The sequence below is a fragment of the Pezoporus occidentalis genome, unplaced genomic scaffold (assembly GCF_034315485.1).
Source record: "Pezoporus occidentalis ecotype Australia unplaced genomic scaffold, CSIRO_AGI_Poc_V1 ctg190, whole genome shotgun sequence".
NCBI lineage: Eukaryota > Metazoa > Chordata > Aves > Psittaciformes > Psittacidae > Pezoporus > Pezoporus occidentalis.
In genome coordinates, this window is record NW_026913749.1 from 479589 (window position 1) to 499760 (window position 20172).

A 20172-nucleotide genomic window follows, 5' to 3' on the forward strand; every position below is an offset into this window, starting at 1 on the left:
GCTCAAGCAGTGCCGAGACCTGCCCGTGGTGTGCTCCCATTGTGGAGTTCAGGCACGGTTTGGCTGGGAGCTGCTGGAGACAATGCAAATCCCACTGCTCCTGCCAGCAGCGTGTTTCAGCCCTGCTCTAACCGCTTGTGTGTGTATCACAATGAACCTCAAAGCTCCGGCATAAAATAACACTATTATTAATAATAATAATAATAAGTAGAGGTAATTTGTGATTCTTGAAACTAGCCCAAGCCACCGAATTCAGATCGAGATCTGGCTTCAACCTCCTCAATGTGGGGGTTTGGGCTGGTCCCGATGCGTGCATGGGGGTAGTTGTGAAATTGGGAGTTCAGATCCTAAGTCCCTTCCTCCTGCCCTGAGCTTTCAGAGCTGCGGTCTGGCTCCAGGCCAGTGCTTAACCCGTATGAAAACCTCTCTATTTAAGGGTGTGCCACCTGCCTGTCTCTTTGTTGTTTTAAGTGATGATCTTCAGGAGGGTGAAGTGCATTAATGAGACCTGCAGGGTGATCAGTAGGGTTTGCTTGCAGCCTGGGGCTTGTTATGCTGGAGAAAACCATAGGGACTGGTGGCTCTCGGTGTGACCTCGTTGGTCTTTATGGTCATTTTTACACGCTCTGCTGGCTGGAGAGCCCCAGCCTTTGCAGTGGCATCAACACAGGCTGAGGGAATGTGGTAAACAGCAAGTGTACGAGGTTATGGCTGGGCTTTTGGGGTGAGCCAAGTGCTGGGTACAGCATGGGACCGTGCTCCGGGGCTGCTGTGCAGCTATTGCATATCAAGAGGGCTGGAAATAAATCTTGTTCCAGAGGTGAGGTGAAAGGAGGAGAAACTCTTAACTCCATTAGCAGGGTGGGCGAGTGGAAGGTTTCCCACTGACTGGGGCATTCACAAAGGCTTCCTCTGGGTAAATTCTCTTATGCCCAGCAGTCCTTTCTCAGTCACCACCTCCACAGGCTTCCTTTCCTCTCCCTGACCATGTTCTGTCACAGAGCCCCATCAGTTCCCAAACAGCTGGCCACAGGGTCAGTTTATCTAGGTAACTTTGAAGCCGTTGGACTGATGGATCCAGGGACGCTGGAGTTTTAAGGTCCAGCAAACAGAGTGAGAGTGTTGTGTCTTGGAGAGCATCTGCCTGACCCATTTGCTGCGCTTCAGACTCCCCATGTGCTCTGGGGTGTCACTGCCAACTACCCCAGGAGCCAGTTATGGGGTGACAGTGCCGCTATCAAGTGTGGATCTCCCCTGCCTTCAATGGCAGGAGGAAGCTACATGGGAGAGAGCTGAAGCGAGCTCTTGGTGCCGTGCAGCAGGTCCATCCCAGGGGCGGCCATGTGAGTTCTGCCACCTCCATCCTCACCCCAAACTCAGGCAGCTCATGGGTCCACCCTCTGCAGAGAGCCAATTTCCAGGCACCGTTTCCAGAGCTGCCCCTTGGTGGGTGAGGTTTTGCAATACAGGAGGGTTTGTGTCATCCCAGACCAGTTTCTTTTTGTAAGGAAAAGCAGCTCTGACCAACCAGTTGGCATTTTGCTAACAGGTTTTCAAAGCTCCAGGCTCACAGCCTCTCCCTTGTTCCAACACCCACAGTGGGTGGGAGAGGGTTTACAGCCACCGTGGAGGTGGGCGAGTGGTTTGAGGCTGGCTCTAGCCAAATGTTGGCTGTGGCACAGCCCTACTGCCAGGGCTAAGGAGAAGCCAAGCCAGTGGGAACGTTCCCCAGCATCGTTTTCTGCCATTCACCAGGATTTTTATGGAGATGTTTGCTTTTTCACATGCAGATGGGCAGCATCAGTGGCTCAGAGCTGTGGTTTGCAGCCCAGAGCCAAGCAAGTCGTCTTGTCCTGGCTCAGCCTTCAAGCGAGCTGGCTTGCCCGTGTCTACCTGGGGTGTTGCTATCTCTGCAAAGTGGGTAGTTTGTTCCACAAGCTTCCAGCAGGAGGTTGCTGGCTGTCTGCATCATAAACTAGTGTTTGAAGTGTGGTTACGGGCAGAAAAGAGCCAGAGAGCAACTGTAAAATTGACATCTTAGGGTTTTTTTAGTATTCCTGCCTTGTCAATGGGTGTCCGTATGGGATTTATTCCACTTATGAGTCGCTCTGAGATTTCTCCCTCCCAAACTCAGTGTGGCAGCTGGGAGCTGTGTTTGCTCTTTGCTTTGTGTGGCAAAGGGAAAGCATTGGAAGGCAAAGGGAGATGCAGCCACCGCTGCTTTGAGTCACACAGGCTTTCAGGGCATGGACCTGGCTTAGACCAATGCATGCTCAACCATACCTGGTCTTTATTTATGTGGATTTAGTCACCAGGAGGACATTGTATGTGGATGCCCTCTTCACAAGCATGGGTTCGGGCAGCTTTTGGGAGGGCTCCCAGCTAGGTGGTAGGTGCCCTAAAAGACCTAAACCCACGCTGAGCTGGCAGCAGGGATCTGCCCATCGTGTTTCCAGAGAGAAGTGGCTTTTCCCCCAGGAGGAATCCAGCCTGGTGACCATCCCCAAGCAGAGGTGGCTCAGACCAAGAGGGCTCTGCTGCGGGAGCTCTGGCTCGGAGCGGCGGAGACTTGGACTCCGCTCCACCATCAATGGGTTTTATTGTCCTGCAGGGTTTTGCTCCAGCACTCAATTCAGCAGCTCCATTCATTTGGATGGGTCCGTACATATATACCTTGGCACTCGGCTGCCAGGACGGGCCAAACGGTGTTACGCAGCCCTAGCCAAAAAGCACAGGGCGAGGTAGGGAGGTTGCACAAAACATTCCTGCCTTGCTCGGGTGAAGTTCCTAGAATCTATGGGGAGGCACAGGGCGAGGGCTGGCACCGCTGCTGCGGCCCCAGCGCCTTGGCCCAGGGCTTGAGAAACTTCTCAGCTTGACTTTGAACGGCTCCGTAAAGAATGCAGGACAAACGTTGGAGGTCAACTGCTAAACCGGGGCTCAAATCCCTTCCTGCGCTTCACCCGGCGCATCTGGAGAGGGGATGTGAAGGTCTGCAGTTCACTCTAAACGCTGACCGGGGACCTCCTTGGGTGCGGGAAGGGATGGGGGGGCACACAGAGTGCTAATCACTGCCTGGAACGTGTGTGGGTTACGGCTATGGGGCGCACAGGGCTGGTTTGTGCGGAGCTGGGTGCGGGCACTGCTCTTTCCTCACAAAGGTGAGAGCTCCACATTTTGAAGCTGGAAAAAGGCTCAGTCCCGCTCCTGAGATCCTCCCTTGGCTCATTCCCCATAGATCTGTATTTTTGCCATCGGAAGGACTAACCCCTAAGTGAACGTTGGGTAGTGATGGGGCTCTGGGGCTGAATTCGGTGCCTGCTTGCGAACAGCGAGGCTCAAACCAGCTGTTGTAAAGAAAGGAGTTGGGATTTGGTGATAACCAGTGGTAAAGGCAATAAATCGGGGGGAGCTTTGCCCGTGGTGTGAGGTTGGATTTGTGTGGTGGTGCTGGGTGTTTGGAAGTGAGGGCCACCCAACCGGCTTCGCTTCCAGCTGGTGCCTCATCCTTACTTTCTGTCTCTGGAACTTTTTGGCACCGTTTCCCATAGTGCTTCATGCAGTGAGATTCCCAAGGACCTGCCATCCAGTCTGTAGCCAGGAAAAAAGGACTTGCGGATACTGCAAGGAAGGAGCAGATGGGCAAAGCCTTTTCTGTAGGTTTCTATGGCTGTGAAGAGAAAGGGGTTCGTTATTGTAGGGCTGCAGAAAATGGAATCCATCCCATTTCCTACCCTGCCTCAAGTTCTGAAGTCACAAATCCCTTTCTCTTTGCCACGGGGTGAGTTGTTGGCCTCCTGGGGCTCCCTCTGGACAGGCTGCTGATGGGGACAGTAACTGAGAGTGACAGGGCTGCATGTTGCATTTCTATGTGCTTTACAGAGCCCCGCTTCCTTAAGATTAGGTAAGGTTTGTGGTTCCTTCTTTGCTACGCCAGCCAGGAAGGAAAAGCGTCTTGAGCCCAACTGAAAACCCAAGGGAAATCTGGGTCCATCCAAATCCTGACCAATTTGTACCTAATTATTATTCTTGAATTAAGAAAACCACAGGTGACCTGATGGCTCCCATCAGTTTGCCCCTGGCTTGTCCAGCACTGGAAGAGGATAGGCCAAAATACCCAGGGAAGGACAATTCTCACAGCGTCAGCTTCCCGGCTTGAGCATAGGGAGGAAGTGATGGAAACCTCCTGGGAAATCCTCTTCTCATAGGATTCCTGGTCCCACTTCCCTCTTAGTCCAAAGTTCTGTGGGAAAAATAGATATATATGTTAAAAATTGTTTCTATATATATGTATATACACACACTTGCATGTTGCCTTTAGTGTGTTAATGGAACTGGCCAGATTTCAGGAGCTATCAGCAAACCCTCAGTTCAGTCTGCCTTTTGCTCCAGTGATGCTTCAAGGTGAATGTTGTAAATGTTTTAATGCAGATTGTTTTCTGTAGATATTAATTCTTGGAGTTTCAATAGGCAAAAGAAAAAGCTTGCTTTCTTTCCTTCCTATCCTGCCTGTGTCTCAGGACTTTAATGGACAGGGATAATGTGTGAACAGTGGTGGATGTTGTATGTTTCCTTTTGACAAGGGCATGGAGTGACAGGCTAAGGGGCAATGGTTTTAAACTGACAAAGGAGAGATTGAGATGAGATATCAGGAAGTAATTCCAACCCAAACCATTCCATAATTCTGTGACTGGGATCCTGGCCTCTCCCAAAGCCATTCCCTAAAGCTGGTGCCAGTGCTGATGTTCGGGTGCTTTGCAGGCATCCCAATGGCACCCTGAGCCTGTTTTAGTGTCCAACTAACTCCTGTTTGCTGTTTCCCCTCCTATTACTGCTGCTCACCGGACCTTTTCTCTGCCCTGGGGCTGCTTAGCAGGAGCTGGTGCTGTGGGGTTGGGAGATAAGGGCTCTGGTTCTGGGGCTGTTTTGGAGTTATTTGTTCCCAAGGATGGCACTGAGGTGTTCCTGTGTGTTGAGTCTGGAGCCCTGGATCCAGCTGGTGGGTCAAGGATGGACCCGCCATGGGAAGGCAAAGTTACCCCTCCAGGCCAGAGAGGCACCTTTGGTAGGTCCTTGACATCTCTTGTCACAACACTGATAAATAGGGATCATGGGAAGCGTGGGAAAGCTGATGGGGTCAAGGAGAGCCTGCCTGGGCACTGCCACTGCTGCCCTCAGCTCTGCTCCCATGTTTGGTTTGAGTGGTGAAAGTCCACATCAGGAACGGGAGGAATCCTGCTGCCTTGGCCACTGGGACCAATGAGGGCTGGGATGCTTGGGATGCTCCCACGCTGCCCAGGACAGGAGCTTGCTGGAGCACCCAGTGCCGGTGCGGGATGATGGATATTTTGGGGTGCTGTCTTCAAAAGAGCCATTCTTCCTGCTCCCTGTGGGCTGTAGGGCTGGTTGCTTGGAATTGGAAGCACCCTCAATTGCATGCTACTGAAAAATATCTATATTTATAAGCCTCCAGTGTGTTCCTGCTGCAGAGCTGTTTGTCCATCTCATCGGGGTCTTTAAAGTCTTAGGCAGGAGTCCCAAATGAATGGCAAAAAGCTGTGAAATCCAGGTGCAAAAGCATCTTATTTTGGGGCTATATGTTTTTAAATCAAAGTTCTTTCAATATCCGTATCTGCCTGTGGTTAATGGGTTACAGATGCAAATTGGCACTTCCAGCTCCTGACCTGAGGTGCCCTGGACAGGTCTCATGACTGAATTGAACAGGGCCAAGAAATATGGACAGGCTGGAAAAGCACTGGGAGCTCCAGTCCAAGGAGATTTTCCTTAAAGCTCCAGCTCCCAAAATCCTGTGAATCCTATGGGCTTTTTTTACCTTAAAGGTGGATTTTGGTGGAGGAAAGCCACTTTCCTGAGTGAGCATGATTGGTGTGAAAGCTGGATGGCTTTTCATGTCTTTATTTCTTAACTTTAATGAGGGATTTAATTATATTTTAAAGTGACTTTTTAATGAAGTTTGGGGATACTTTTGCTTTACAGAGCTTCCAGCACCAGCCCGAGCCCAGATCCCTGGGGCTGTTTGTGCATCTGCATCCCTCGGTGGGGCTTGAGGTGATGCTGAACGTGTCGCATCACCCTGAGCTGTGTCTCACTGTGAGGTACAAGGCAAAATTCCCTCCCCAGACCTGTGCAGTGAATCTCGTGTCTCTTGAAGGTGTTATCCCAGGCAGACAGACGCTGCCAGGCCAGGCTTTGTTGGTGCAGAACCAGTTCATGAGCACCAAATCACACTGCTGGCTACATGAGCTGATTCTCGTCATCCCCTCCAAGACTTGGCTGTTTCCTCAAGTTCCTTTGGGAGTAATGGATTAAGGGCCAGGGTGTGTTTGCTTTGGAGGGTGTAACTTTATGGATGTGTGTTAAAAAGGGATATTTGGAGATGTTAAAATGAGCTCAAGCCCTCTAAAAAGCAGCAGGGGTCCTGTGCTCCTAAGTTAGAAGTCTTCTTCCTAAGATCTCATCTGAATCTTCCCTCTGTCAGTTTAAAGCCATTCCCCTTTGTCCTACCCCTAAATGCCCTTGTAAATGTCCTAGCTGGAGCATTTGGTCACTGGGTGGTGATGGCAGGGATCCCCTCCCCATGCCGTAATCTCCCTTTGTGGAGTATTTGGGCTGCCCCATGCGGGTCTTTCTTTGCTCCTCTTGTAACTGGCTCACAAGGAAATCTTCAAAGGCTCAGCCCTATCAATTTTCCCCACCATATGTTCTCATTAAGGAATTTATTGTGCACTTTATCTTAGGATTATTTGCCATCAATTAATAAAACATGTTGCAAGCTTCAAGTGAACATTCTCCTCTCCCCGCTCGCCTCTAACGAGGGGAAGGATGGAGAAATATGAGAAGGAATTACCATGACAGATGGTGCTTTTAACCTTTCTTTTGCCCAATCTGGATACAAAAATATCTTTGAATATTGACATGGGTTTCTAATTATGAGTTACATCACTTGAAGGCCTAATCCAAAGCTGAGTGATCCCAGCAGATAGACTGCCAGCCCAGAATGCATTCATGTGTTAAGGACTATGGATGCTGACACATGGGCATGCACTGGAGCAGGGGAGCAGGGATGGGAGGCTATGAGTGATGATGGGGTGGCTGTGGGAGTGGGTGTCCCCTCTCCTCCAGCACCAGGATGGGCATGGAAAAGAGCAAAATCCATTCCTGGAAGCAAACAGTTGGCAACTGCTGCAGCCACCCGCTTCCAAAGGCAGGTTGGATGGGGCTTGGAGCAAGCTGCTCTAGTGGAAGGTGTCCCTGTCCATGGCCGGGGGTTGGAACTGGGTGAGTTTTCAGGTCCCTTCAACCCAAAGCACTCTGTGATACAATATGTGGTGGTGTCATCCTTGGGTTTTGATGTCTGGTCTTGTAGGTAAAGGTGGGCCGTGATTGATGCCCCCAAAGCTAACGTGAGACCCTTGCTCTCCTTTCCCACTTGATGAGAGCAGGAATGTGGGTTTTCTCTCCTGTCAGTTGGAATTTTGGGCCGATTCCCAGGGCCAGCAGGGTTGTTGGTGGGAAGATGGGGTGGGAGGAAAAGCAAATACAGCATCTACCAGCTGTCCGTGCGGATGCTGCAGGGCTGGTACACCGTGTACCCTGCAGAGCATTTGCTTTATGTCTGTGCCTACCAGGGGAAAATAAATACAAGAATCATGCCTACAGAAGGGTTTCTTATATAAATAAATGTCTGGGGAGAGACCTGGCTGTGGGTAACCTGCTGGGAAAGTCCTGGTCAGATGGGAATTGTAGAGTTAAACACTCCAGTCTCACTTGGATGTGTCTTGGCTTTGATTTATACCCCTGATTGGATGTTTGCCTGGCCTGATCAGAGAGCTTGGGCAGCAGCTCATGTTGACACTGGGTGTTTAGCTCTGGGTAAAGTTTAAACAGGACTTATCATGGCTCTGACACCTCGCGAAGGCTTCCCTGGTTTAATAGCGCGCTTCATGCCATCCCTTGCAGAGGTTTTTTCTGTGTGGATGTCCCAGATATGCCAAGAGAAAAAGGTAAATTTACCAAAATGAATTCATGGGATAGGTCATTCGAAGCCTCTTCTAATTTTAACATAAACCCATTGCCCTCGAATCGTGGGGCCATTTTGCTGCTCGCTTACACAGGTAGAATATGGAGCTGGGAGAAGGGATCCGAGGTCAATGAGGCCAATCCAGAAACTTTCAGGCAGTGGGAGCTGCTTTGTCTGTGTTTCTTGTGTTTGCCCCAGAAGCAGCATTGGGCTCTGCTGGCACTAAAGCAGCCTCGTGTGGGAGGAAAGGCAAAGTTTTAGGGTCCCACGCTGCAATGAGTGGGTCAAATGATGACTCTAATTTGTGCCCATCTTATGTTTTTTGCCCCCAATTGTAACAGCGTCATCCTCTTTTTGGTTTAATTGCTCAAATTAGCAGCTTCCAAAGTGGTTCCCCTGTGATTCTCTCATAGAAGGATTCTCCCATCCATAGAAGGATGTGGGAGCCTGCTCTGGGTGTAGCTTTGGGGGCAGGAGAAGGGGATGGGTGACAATATTAAACCCACTTCCCCCAACTGCTCTCCACCTCATTTCAGACTAGAGGGTGAGCAGAGAGCTGCCCTGGAGGTGGAGTTTAACACAGCCATTCCCAGCCCAAAGCGGGCTCTGGCTTTGGATAAGGCTTGTGCTAAATAACATTGAACTAATTGAGTTTTATGCTGTGCTTTTTATGAGTAACAATTAAGAAAAAAATCAGTGGAACATAATTGCAGCACCTCCGAGCTTGGTGTTACTGGGCTGAGGACTGATGAGGTTACAGTGGGACAGCTTTTTATCTCGGATCTGATGGGGTGTTAATCATTGTAGTAAAAGTTTGCCAAGAGAGGCTTCACTGCAAATTAACCCGTGTTATCACAGTGAGTAATATCCTGGTTTTGTCATGGAGAATAAATAAATAACATGGGTTTTATGCTTTTGCTTAATGAGGTTGCCCTGAGTGCGGAGCGAGGGAACAGCGATTATGGCGAGGTGAAACTGGCACAGCAAGCGCGCTGGTTTTCTTGCATAATGGCAGAGTTTGCATTACAATCAATTATATTATGCAATGGGAATAGGATGGAATTTGGCTCTCTCTGGCAGCAGGCTGGGTGGAAAACTGTTTGCAAACATCCCTGTGATTTCTCAGGAAAATCCCACAGCCGTGGTGCTCCTGACACCGTTTTCCTGCTGTGACTGGTGGTGGTTGATGGGCTCAGAGTCACACAGCCAGAATTACCCATTTAGCCCAGCCCGGGAGCCTTTTCCGCTTGATCTTGCTGGATCCCCAACCTGCACCATGGGTCTGATACTCCACAACACTTTGAGTCTGGATTTATCAGCAGCACTGATGGGGAAAACCCCGAAATGAGAATCATAGAATACCTCAGATTGGAAAGGACCCAGAAGGAGCATTGAGTCTGACTGTCAGCCTGTGAGAGCTGAGGTCTGCCTAGTCATGGCATGTGGACCTGGCTTACTGAGGTGTACAATGGGCCAGAAATGCTAAGGAACCGGTGGTATTTCTTTAGGTGGATAGTTGAACCCTGTGGAATGTGTGATGCTGGTGGGAGAGGGGCTGGCAAAGCGGCTGAAGCCAAGGGAAGGAGAGGGCTGGCGTTTGCACGGTGCTCAGGGGCATCCCGTCCTATGGCATGTGCTGGTGGGGATGGAGGAGATGCTCACTTGTGCTGCAAGCCCAGGTCTGGGAATCCGTTGGCCTGATAAGAAAGCTTTGTTATGGGCAGAGAGATGAACAGCCCGATTCTGGACTTCGTTAGGTGAGAGCCTGAAACTGTCTCATGTGAACAAAAGGATTGTCTGCAGCGTTAATCCCTGGCCCCTCTTTAGCTTTCCTCAACCTCAGTGTGCCCAGGCTGGGGTTGTGTCGGCAGGCACGACACCGCAGCCACAAAGAAACCAGCCATGGATGAGGAATTAACCATGCTTCTCACTCATTGAGCTCACAATGAGAGAGCCAAGCCATGCCGGATGGGTCTGAACTCCTGAGCTGGCACAGGGGAGCCTCGATGCTTCCTGGGCACGCTGGGGTCAGAGTGGTCCAGAGGAGGGGTATGGGATGGCTGTGGTGCTGGGATGCCCATCCCATGGCCAGAGCTCCATACATCAGGAGCTCTGCAGAAGCTGGGCATGGCTCTGGCTGCACCTTCTTTTCCCTTCCAAAAAGGGGCTTTTTCCTTCCCCCTCCCAAATAATTACACCAAAGAGCTTATAAAAAGGCAAACAAACCGCTTGCCCTTTGTGCCAGTGGATGTTAATGATACCCAGAATACTATTATTCTCTGGGCTATCATCATCTATAATACCTCCAGCAATCGCTTGGGTAGTTTTAATTATGTTTGTGCCTTTTCTTTCAGCCCTTGTTATCTCTCAGGTTCCTCTGGGTCGGGGGAAGGCTCACGGCACCGAAGTCACTTCTCTAAAGCGCCTTTGTTTTCCCTGCACAGGTATTAAGTTGATGGCACAACAATCCCCGAGTACGTTAGATTCGCTTTCCTGCCCTCCCCTGCTTGAATGCAGACCTTGTGCATCCCCGTGCCCGGAGCAGCCAGAGGAGCAGGCCCACAGGAATGCAGGTGAACAGAGGCAAATTGTTCCAGCTGCGAGAAGAAGGGAAAAAGAGAGGGAGAAGGAGAGAAAGGAAAAGTGAAGGAGAGACAGAAGAGCTGGGAGGAGTGGGGCAAGATTATTCCTTGTCTGTGCACGGTGGAATTTCGCTGGAGGTGTTTGCAGGGTGATGTGCTTGAACCAAATAATGCTTAGAAAAACCATAGTCCTGCCTTCCATCCGGGGAGGTTTCTGTCAGTGGCCTCCATGGGAAGGTGACGTGGGAGAGAACAATTGCCGGGCTGTTGTACCGCGCCTGCCGCTATGAATGAAGCTTTAGAAAAGGTGTCCTTGGCCTCCTGCGAGCACCCATCGTCTTCTCCGGTCCCTGCGTGTGCCCGCTCGCTGCCGCTGCCTCCCAGACAGGCTGACAGCTTGCAGACAAAGCGGTATAAAGGATGAGATGGGAGCGTGCTCCAGCCTCATTCCCTGGCTGGCAGCGGCAGGCAGCTCGCTGCTCATCCCCGCTGCAGCACTGGGGATGCTCGGGGGCTCCCTGCTCTCTAGGAAGCTCTGGCATTGCAGAGAGCAAAGCCGAGGATAGAGGCAGGGGGAGAAGCTGGTTCTGGATGGGGACATTGGGGCGACTTGGCCTTTGAGCTGAGCCACGGGGTCCCTGTGAGCAGCACGGGTGCTTCCTTTGGAATGGCTTTGCACAGACCCTTGGATGTGTAGGTATGTGTATAGGAGCTAGATGAGTTTCCTTCCAACCCAAACCAGTCTGTGGTTCCATGATTCTTCCATAGATTAAAGGATACACTGGCAATGTGTGTACTTGAATCTGCAACGCTTGACACCATTGCATCATGTCACATGGAGGAGGAAAGGAGATGTTCTCTAGGTCAGGTTTCTCAATCCTCACGATCATTTGGCTGGTGCCTACCAATAAGGGTGTTTGGTTTTGGTGTTTTCGTCTTGTTGCATTCCTGATGTCTTTAGAACATCCTCAGCCAGCTTGGTCCTTTGCTGGCACGTGTCAGGTTAGCTCCACTGAAGTCAGAAGCTCCCAGAACAACAATCTGCTGGGAATGATGAATAAATGCAAATAGTGTTTGTTTGATTTACTCCTCAGGTCTGGCCAGGAAATCTTCAAGTAGCAGCACTTTGCCTTTGAAGCAGGTAAGTGCTTTTTTAAAGCATACCCGGGAACGTCTGCGCTCCTCTGTTTATGGCTATAAATCTTTTGGGGCCTGAGCTTTGAAAGAATGATTCACGTGGTGACTTCTTGCTTGTGAAATTCCTGAACGTGAGGAGCTGATGGACGGAGTGGCTGCGGTGTGTGGTGGGACACCTCCAACCTGGAAGAGGGGAGAGTGACCATGGGTATGTGGGGAGAAGAAGAGAATGGGGCTGGAGGAGATCTGGACAGGCAGGAGATGGTGGTCAAGTCTCTGGTCCAGGCTGGTGGGATGCCGGTGCCGGCACACGGGAGGTGGGGATGCTGGTTGATGGAGATTGATTTAACCTGGAGGATCTGTTGGGGTGAATGGGGACGTAAAGAAACTTTGTGAGAAGAGGTGGTGACTGGATCAGATCAGCTGGGATTTTTTGGCTGAAATACTTTGGATTTAAATTCTATAATTTTAAAAAAATATGTTTTTTCAGTTTTAATATTCACTTTTTTCAACATATTTCCACGAAAAGCAGAAACTCTTTCAGGGGAGGGGGGGAATAGAATCTAACCTCCCCCTTTCCGTCCCGGGCCAGTTCTGACCAGCCGTACCAACAATATAATCATCAGAAAGAGGGTTTTTCTCTCCCCCTCCGTAGCAAACAGCAGGCCAAGTATCACTGCAAAAAACCCATCACCAACAAAAGCAAATATCGCCGCCTTTCGCCGTCCCTGGCGGGTGTGTTTTTCCTTTGGAAGTTGGCCACCCCCAGCACACACAGGGCTCTGTGTGAGCCTCCCTCGCCCTCCAAGAAGGAGCGAGGAGGGAGAAAAACTCCCTGTGACTTGGATGGGTTCCGCCGGGAAGGAGAGGGGGGGAGCGAGCGCGAGGCAGCGGGTTTGAACCGAGCTCCTTCTTCTATTTTATTTAGATTAGGTTCTGCTCAGCGGGGTGATCCCTTAATTAGAGCAGCCCGGTCGGGCAGGCCCGGCGCTCCAGACCCCTGCTCTGCCGGCTTAAGTTTCACGAGGGAAGTTGTCGTGCCTTATTTCCTGAGCTCTAAGGTTCGAGTGGCGCGCGGTGATTTCAATGGAAGGAAAAGACATGTAATTTAATCATCTTTATTAGATTTTGGGCGAAGGAGGGGGCAAAGCGGGAGGAACCGCGTCCTCTGCTCGTCTCTTGACTTTCTCTTCTGCTTCTAGCGGCCAGAGGTGAGATTTCATGGGAGAAGCAGCAGGAAAGCGATAACAGACCATGTAGTGATGGGCTTTTTGTCCTAAGGTTGGGAGGTTTTCCAGTGCAGTCGCTGTTGTCTCGGTCTTGAGCAGATCCATGACCCTGCGTGGATCCATCATGGATTTATTAATGACAAGCTAGGATTAAAACCCAAGGTTTTTAATCCACTTGATTATGTGAAGGGAATCCCCTCACTCAAAAGGGTGTTGCTGGAGGGGGGTGAGAGGCTGATGGAGCCTGTTCAAGCAGAGGAAATGGGGAAGCAAAATGTGGAATATCACAAGTTTCTGGTGTTTCCTGGGTATCCAAGGAGAGCAGGCAGGGAGCAGGGGATGTGGCATCGGCACTGGGACGTGGCTCTGCTTGTCTCCGAGAGAGCAGGTGAGAGCTGTCGCAGCCCTTCTGTGCCAAGGGAGGAACAGTTATAAGAGTAAAAATTGGGGGATTTTGTTGAAACGAGAGCTGGCGAGGAAAAAAAAGGCTTTGTTTCACAGTGGTGGTTCAAAAGGTTGATCCATCCTATTACTGTTATGGTGTAGAGCAGAGATGATGGAGTCTGGGGGTCACAGTCTGCGTGCTGAGGGGTTCTGTGTGTCAGAACCCTGGGTGATGGAGAAGGAGGAAATCTGCCCACAAGTCTGTTTGTGCTGACTCTACCCACTCACACGCACCACATGCCCCATCTTAATGTAAATCAGTGCTAATCCACTGATGCCAAGGAAGCCAGGATATTTTGGCCATCATGAGCCTATCCTTCTGTATCATACCCACACAGCAGTGACTTCGTAGCTTATAAGATCATAAGCAACACTCAGTGGGGAGCAAGGGGGTGTAATTCCCATTTAATTCAAATGAAATCACATTCTGGATTTTTTTAACAAATCCATTTTATGGCTGGGACAGTAGTGAAAGAAGCAAGTATTTGTTACCTGGAGGCACCCTCTTCTGTCCCTCTCACCACATGGGTTTGAGTTACTATTTCTCTAGCTGGCCCTGTGAAAGGTTCCTGTGCAGGATGGGAGAGGTTTATAACTCAGTAACAGGCTTCTCGCCTCATAGTGGTTCCAGTCACTCTCAGTTGGGTTTGAATGGGATGGTTTTGATTAGGGGCGAGAGCTGGGTGTTATTAACAACCTCTTTGCAGTGGGAGCTGGAGCACACGTGGATGCTCGCATCCTCCTGGTGCAGGCGATGGTCAGGGAGAAAAAACATCTCCTGCATTATCTGAATTAGCAATAACTTCAGAAAATGCCTTTTTGTTTCACGTGTGGGTCACTTTGTAGTTGAAGAAGCGGCTGCATCACTGCAGCTGTATCAGGAGGATGTTTAAAGTGGGTGGCACGGTTTGGGATATGTTTAGCGGGTTACATGGTCCTAATCATGGTGTTTAGCAGCTATTTACCCATGTTTGCTGTATCTCCCTGCGTGCAGCTGCTCCGTGGGCAGCACTGCTGCTGTGGAGGTGGTTCCATCATTTATCCTGCTGGTGACAAGAGGGAAAATTTAGCCAGAAAGTTTCCTCTTCGGGGACAGGGATGTGAGTCACTAAACCACTGCAGTGTCACATGTGGCACGGCAGGACCGCAGCTCCAGGGAGCAGGGAACTGGGAGCAGTGGAAGATGAGGGAGGTTGTGATGTGGTGCAATAGGAGACAGGTTTGGGGGAGTATAGTCAGGGCTCTGGGGAAGACCTTGTGTAAACGCGGAGTGGGATGTGCTTGCACACCTCCCAGGATGCATCCACAGTCCTTCCCATCCTTCCCCGCTGATGGGAGCCAGCACAAAGCTGCCCTGTGGAGCAGGGATGCTTTAACACAAGGTGTTTCTTGAAGAGTCCATAATCCTCCATCCCCAGGCAGAGAGGCTGTGAAAGCAGCTGCAGGTGCCAGGGAAAACTGCCGCTGGTACATCCTACCTGTGTGCTTGCATCACGGAGGGACCAAAAAAGCCCCGCTAATGCTGGCAAAGGCAGTTGCTTCAGTTGTAAGCTGTATCCTGGGAGGAAGCTGCAGCAGTTTGGAGCTTGGATTCTGGCAAGCAGCATGCCTTGTGCAAGAGAGAGAAAGAAAGGACAAAATTAAAACCAGAAAGCCCCTTTTCCCTCCATGTCTTGACGTCTCCATTCAAGGTGCACATAATTATAACTGTTATTTTTGAGGGCAGCCCCCTCCGCCTCCCAGGGTCTATGTTATCTCTAGAACCACCCTCTGACTTTTGATTGCTAAAATGACACTGGAGAGAAACCCTATACGCTGGGAGTGAGGCAGCTTCAACCCCTCCTCCTCCTCCCTGAGACCATCCGAGCTGCAGGGGTAGGAAAGGAAGAGAAGGGAGGGATGAAGGTCACCTTCCGCTGCCCCGGGAAGGTAACGAACCCCACGCAAAGGCCCAGGTCGAGCTCTCCAGAGTCATTATCGCAACAGGCTGCGAAAGGTTAGGGAGGAAAGAGCTTTTCGGAAGTCTTTGCCCCCTAATTGATTGCGAAGAGCGGAAGGAAGGATGTATCCAAGACAGAAAAAGCCCCCGCGCTGTCTGTAACCCCCCTCGTCCCCTTCCCGTAACACGGGCGGCTGGGAGGCTGCAGGTTGGAGCTTTAACCGTAACAGAGCAGAAGGGAAATCGGCTTCAACAGGAGCAGGTTCTCCTTTCAGTCTAATGGCAGATGTGGAAACTGTTTTCCAGCATCCTTAGGAAGGATGAAAAGCACTGAAGGCTGGGCCCAGTCCCAGATAGAATGCACTGCTATGGCACAGGGGTTGAGCCCAAACCAGCTCTAGTCATGAATGATACCCATCAACGGGCTGGAGTAAAAGGTATTATTACAGAGCTCTTCTGCAAGTTCTCCTTCCATACAGTGCCTCAGCCCTTCTGTTTCTGTAGCCTTGAGATCAAGCTATGGACATGGACTCAAGATGTTTCCCATGGAAAATCAAAGTACCAACTGATCCCCAAGGATGGGCTGCAGTGCATGGGCGGGACAGAGCCTGGAGAAGAGTCTTCTCCTCATTCAGCCATAGAGAAGCTGCCCAGCTCTGGGCACCAGAAGGGACTGCTTGAGAAGGAAGTCCTTGCAATGATGGGGGCTTTCTGGCCCAAGGTGAGATGGAGCCAGGGGTGCCTTGAAATGAAAGGCAGCTGCAGAATTTTCCTCCTCCTAAGACTGGAGGAAACCAGAACATTTTAAGGTGATACAGTACAAGAATTAATCCACTCTGGTGACACCAATGGATTGTGTCGGTATGTTGAGTATCTCCTTGAACAATGCTGTGTCCCTATCTACAGCAGGCAGCCTGATTTCATGTTTCCTAATCAAGTCTTTGAGAAGCAAACAGAGGATTCATGGCATCCGCTAACCGCTACCTCCCCTTAAGCTTTCAGTCTAGTACAAGAGCTGAGCCACTCTTCTAGGGAGCGACTTCTTTGTCAATGCTAGTGAGGGAATCCTGGTGCAACCTCAGGGCAATAATTACCATCATTGTTATATTGGTAAGGAAGGAAAAGGAATTTTAGAGTTGAGAGGATTTGACCAGATCACCTGGATAAAACCGGGAACGCTCCCTGACCGGTCAGGAACAGAGTGAGACTGGAAACCAGTTGCCTTGCTGCCTTGCTCTAACCACTAGACGACCCACCCTGTATGAGCAAACGGAATAAAATCTGAAAGAAAACACCGATCTGACTTGAAAAATGTGTTCCGCATAGAACCCGAATGTTCAGCGGAGCAAAAAGGATGCAGTCCAACGTTTTACTTCCAGGCAAACATTTCAGAATGGACTTATAATGTACCCTTTCATTTAGATTTTATATGGAGGTTTTACTTGAACTTGTAATGAAGATGGAAAAATCTGTGGTTGCCATGGCTACTGGCACTTTGCCTAATACACTCCAATCTTTTTCCCCTAATAAAATAGATTTCAGACCCCCCCCCCCATAAAAAGGGAAGGGTTAAAGACCCCATAAACAACTGTAGGATGAAGAATATTATTCCATGTAAAGCAGGTTCCGAGCATCATGGCGAGGTAATTGCGTTCACTCTTCTCCCCACCAATTAGGTCCCCAAACCCCAGGGTCCTGCTCTAGGTGGTTCTCCTGCTAATAACTAGGAAAAGGCCAGGAGTGAGAAAACGGTGAGCAAAGTGCCTGGTGCTCTTTCTGGGATGTTCTCCTGTTGCCTGGAAATGCACCTACTTGGTGCAGTCTGCAGCTCCATCCCAGCTGTGATGGACCCTCTTGGGTGGGCATTTCAGTCATGGTAGGTTCTGCTCAGCATTCATAGCAGCAAAATTTGAGATAGCTCAGGGTACCGTGCAGCAGTTGCTGCTGGTGAGGTGATGTGTATTTCACCCAAATCAAGGACTGAAGATCTTCTTTGGTTAGCACGTGTGTCTTTGTGGTTTGGGAGTTGAGCCAGTCCGAGCCTTGATGCGCCCCTTGGATATTGCAGGCAGAAAGCAGCTGAGAAGGGGTAGAAGCAGCAGCTTGTAGCTGTCTCATCCGGACTATTTGCAGGAGATTGGATCCAGCAGTAGTCTTCCTCAGTGTTATCTGCTTCCTCCTCATGTCCCTGCAGGGATGTGTTCTTTGTTCAGGGGAGCAGACAGGGCTCTGCCTGTTCCCTTGTCCTTTGCAGGGTGGTTGTCCTGTTTGAATCCATGTGAGACTGGGGCTTTTGTCCTTGGAATTTCCCTGGACACTTCAACAGGAGCTGATTTGGGCCACGCAGGAAGGAGGTTAGGCTTTGAGGTCTTCTCAGAGGACATTGAACACGCTGAAGTTTCGGGGATGGATGTGCTTACAGAAATCAGGAGGGGCTGGTTGAGACATTCACGTGTGTGGGAGACAACACAGACCACGGAGATGCATGAGAAAACCCCATGGAGTTGCCTTGGCCTTGTCCCAGTGGGGTGGAGGGAACTGCTGATGCTCTTGTTCTCTTCCAGCTTTCGGGGGATCCTTTTAATGCAACGGCTCCTTGGCTTTTCAAAGCGGTGGCTGTCGGCCAGCCCCGTGCATTGGAAACATGTGGTTCTGATTTGAAAATGTCCAGATCTCAACATCTTTAATCTTCTCACACCTCGGGTTTTTTGTTTTGTTTTGGTTTGGGTTTTGTGAAGGGCTGCACCACGTGCAGGGGATAATGGTTAAAAAGCAAGAGAGGAAGAAAAAGAAAGAGAAAAGGGAAAAGAAAGAATAGCCCCTCCAGCTGGCACTCTTCAAAGTGAGATGCAGCGTGGCGATTTGTGGATGCCCACAAATAAGGCTTTTGTTTGTCTCCCCACTGTAATCACTGCTGAAAGTCCCTCAAGTTAGTGCTGAAAAAGATCCTGATAGATCGCTCCCAGATGAAAAATGCAGAGTATTTTTAGGGCTGTTTTCCCAGGCGTTTAAACCCAATCCAGTCCTGGTATAAAAGCCTGAAGAATCGGGTCCCTGCGCTGCCGATGGCACAGTGGGGCAGGAAAGCTTTCCTTCTTGACCTGGGATTTGGGAAGGTCGCTTGAGCTTCCCTGCGTGCACCAGGGAGAGGAGGTCAGGTCAGCCTGGGGAGGGGACAGGAAGGACTCGGACATGAATCACGGGAGGACTTCAAAGGAGGCTCCTTCCCTCGCAGCGCAGGAGGAGCAGCTCGGGATGAGCCCTGCTCCACGCTGAGAGCATCCCCAGGACATTTAGCGTTAGTGGTGTGAGATGGAAATCAAACCTGACGGCTTTAAAATGTGCAAGGGGAAAAGACTTCTTTATAGGAACCTGCAATTGACGTGCGGCTCGGCGGGGCCGTACATGCGAACGTCTGCCCGAGGACACTTGCTGCAGGGAGATGGTTTTCTCAGGCATGTGGCTTATTTAAGCTCTAGCCAAGTGATCAGACTTGAGCCCTGCACAAACGCTCATCGTTTGCCAAAGTGCTCCAGGAGTGCTGCCTTTGGGCAGGCTGGTGTTAGCAAATGCAGCGTGGGTTGACCAGGTGACTTTGCAGGCTCCCTCCTGCTGCCTTTCCGTGCTTGGTTTCATGCTGCAGCCTCCGGTGCAAAGGTCTGGGCTGAACAGAGTTTAAGTCAAAGTGTGTTTGATGGATGGTGTCAGCAGCCTTGCATTCACTGCCCCACCATCCAGAATCATCTCTGATGGACATGGTGCTGCCTGGATGGTTGATGGAGAGATCATGGAATGGTTTGGGTTGAAGGGATCTTAAAGCTCATCCAGCTCCAAGCCCTGCCATGGGCAGGGACCCCTTCCATAGAGCAGCTTGCTCCAAGCCCGTGTGTCCAACCTGGCCTTGAACACTGCCAGGGATGGAGCAGCCACAGCTTCTCTGGGCACCCTGTGCCAGCGCCTCAGCACCCTCCCAGGGAAGAGCTTCTGCCTAAGAACTCATCTAAATACACCCTCTGGCAGATGCTAGGAGAGGAGGAGCACAAGGTGCTCTTGTACCTTTGATGGTGCAGCCCATGGCAACACAGCAGCCAGCATCTTCCTGTACCTCTCCTGGGGATGATGTGCCCACAAATATAGGGGTGGAAGGAGAGAGCCGTGTCCCTAGCCCCACCAGGATACACAATGTGGGTTGGGGCTGCTGCCTCGTTCTTCTTCCCATGTCGCTTTCCTCAGAGCAGAAGGGGTTTCTAACGTCTCCCTGTGCACTAAGAGTTAAGGGGACTGCGCAGCTCTGAAGATAAGAAACAGATGATAAAGGTTAGAGGAGGGATCACATTTCCATTATGCAGCCTGTAAATGCAGACTAATTAGAATGCAGCCTCATTTCCAAGAAAATGCAAAGAAAAAAGGCAAAAAACCAAAAAGCCTTCCCCTTTCCTCGCAGAAATGAAGCTGAGTGATACCAAAGGCCTGAGAATATGGGATAACTTGGATTTGCTACTCAGATGTGCTTAGAGCAGGAAAATACGCATCAACCAAGGTGTGCATGTTTCAGGTGGCTCCTTGGCGCTCTCCTGGGACTGCTGGATGTGGCTGAATTGGTGCTGAGCTCTCCTGGGAAAACCACCTCAATACTTACCCTGTTCCCATGGGACTGGTGGCAGCTGATCCTGCAGGTCAGACCCCATCCTTTGTTGTGTTGGTCTAATGCTCAGCTGCAGAGGGACAGGAATTAATGAAACCTGGTGGGGTTTGGTGTGGTTTTGAGGTTCTAGAGCTCCAAATGAAGGAGTCTTCAAT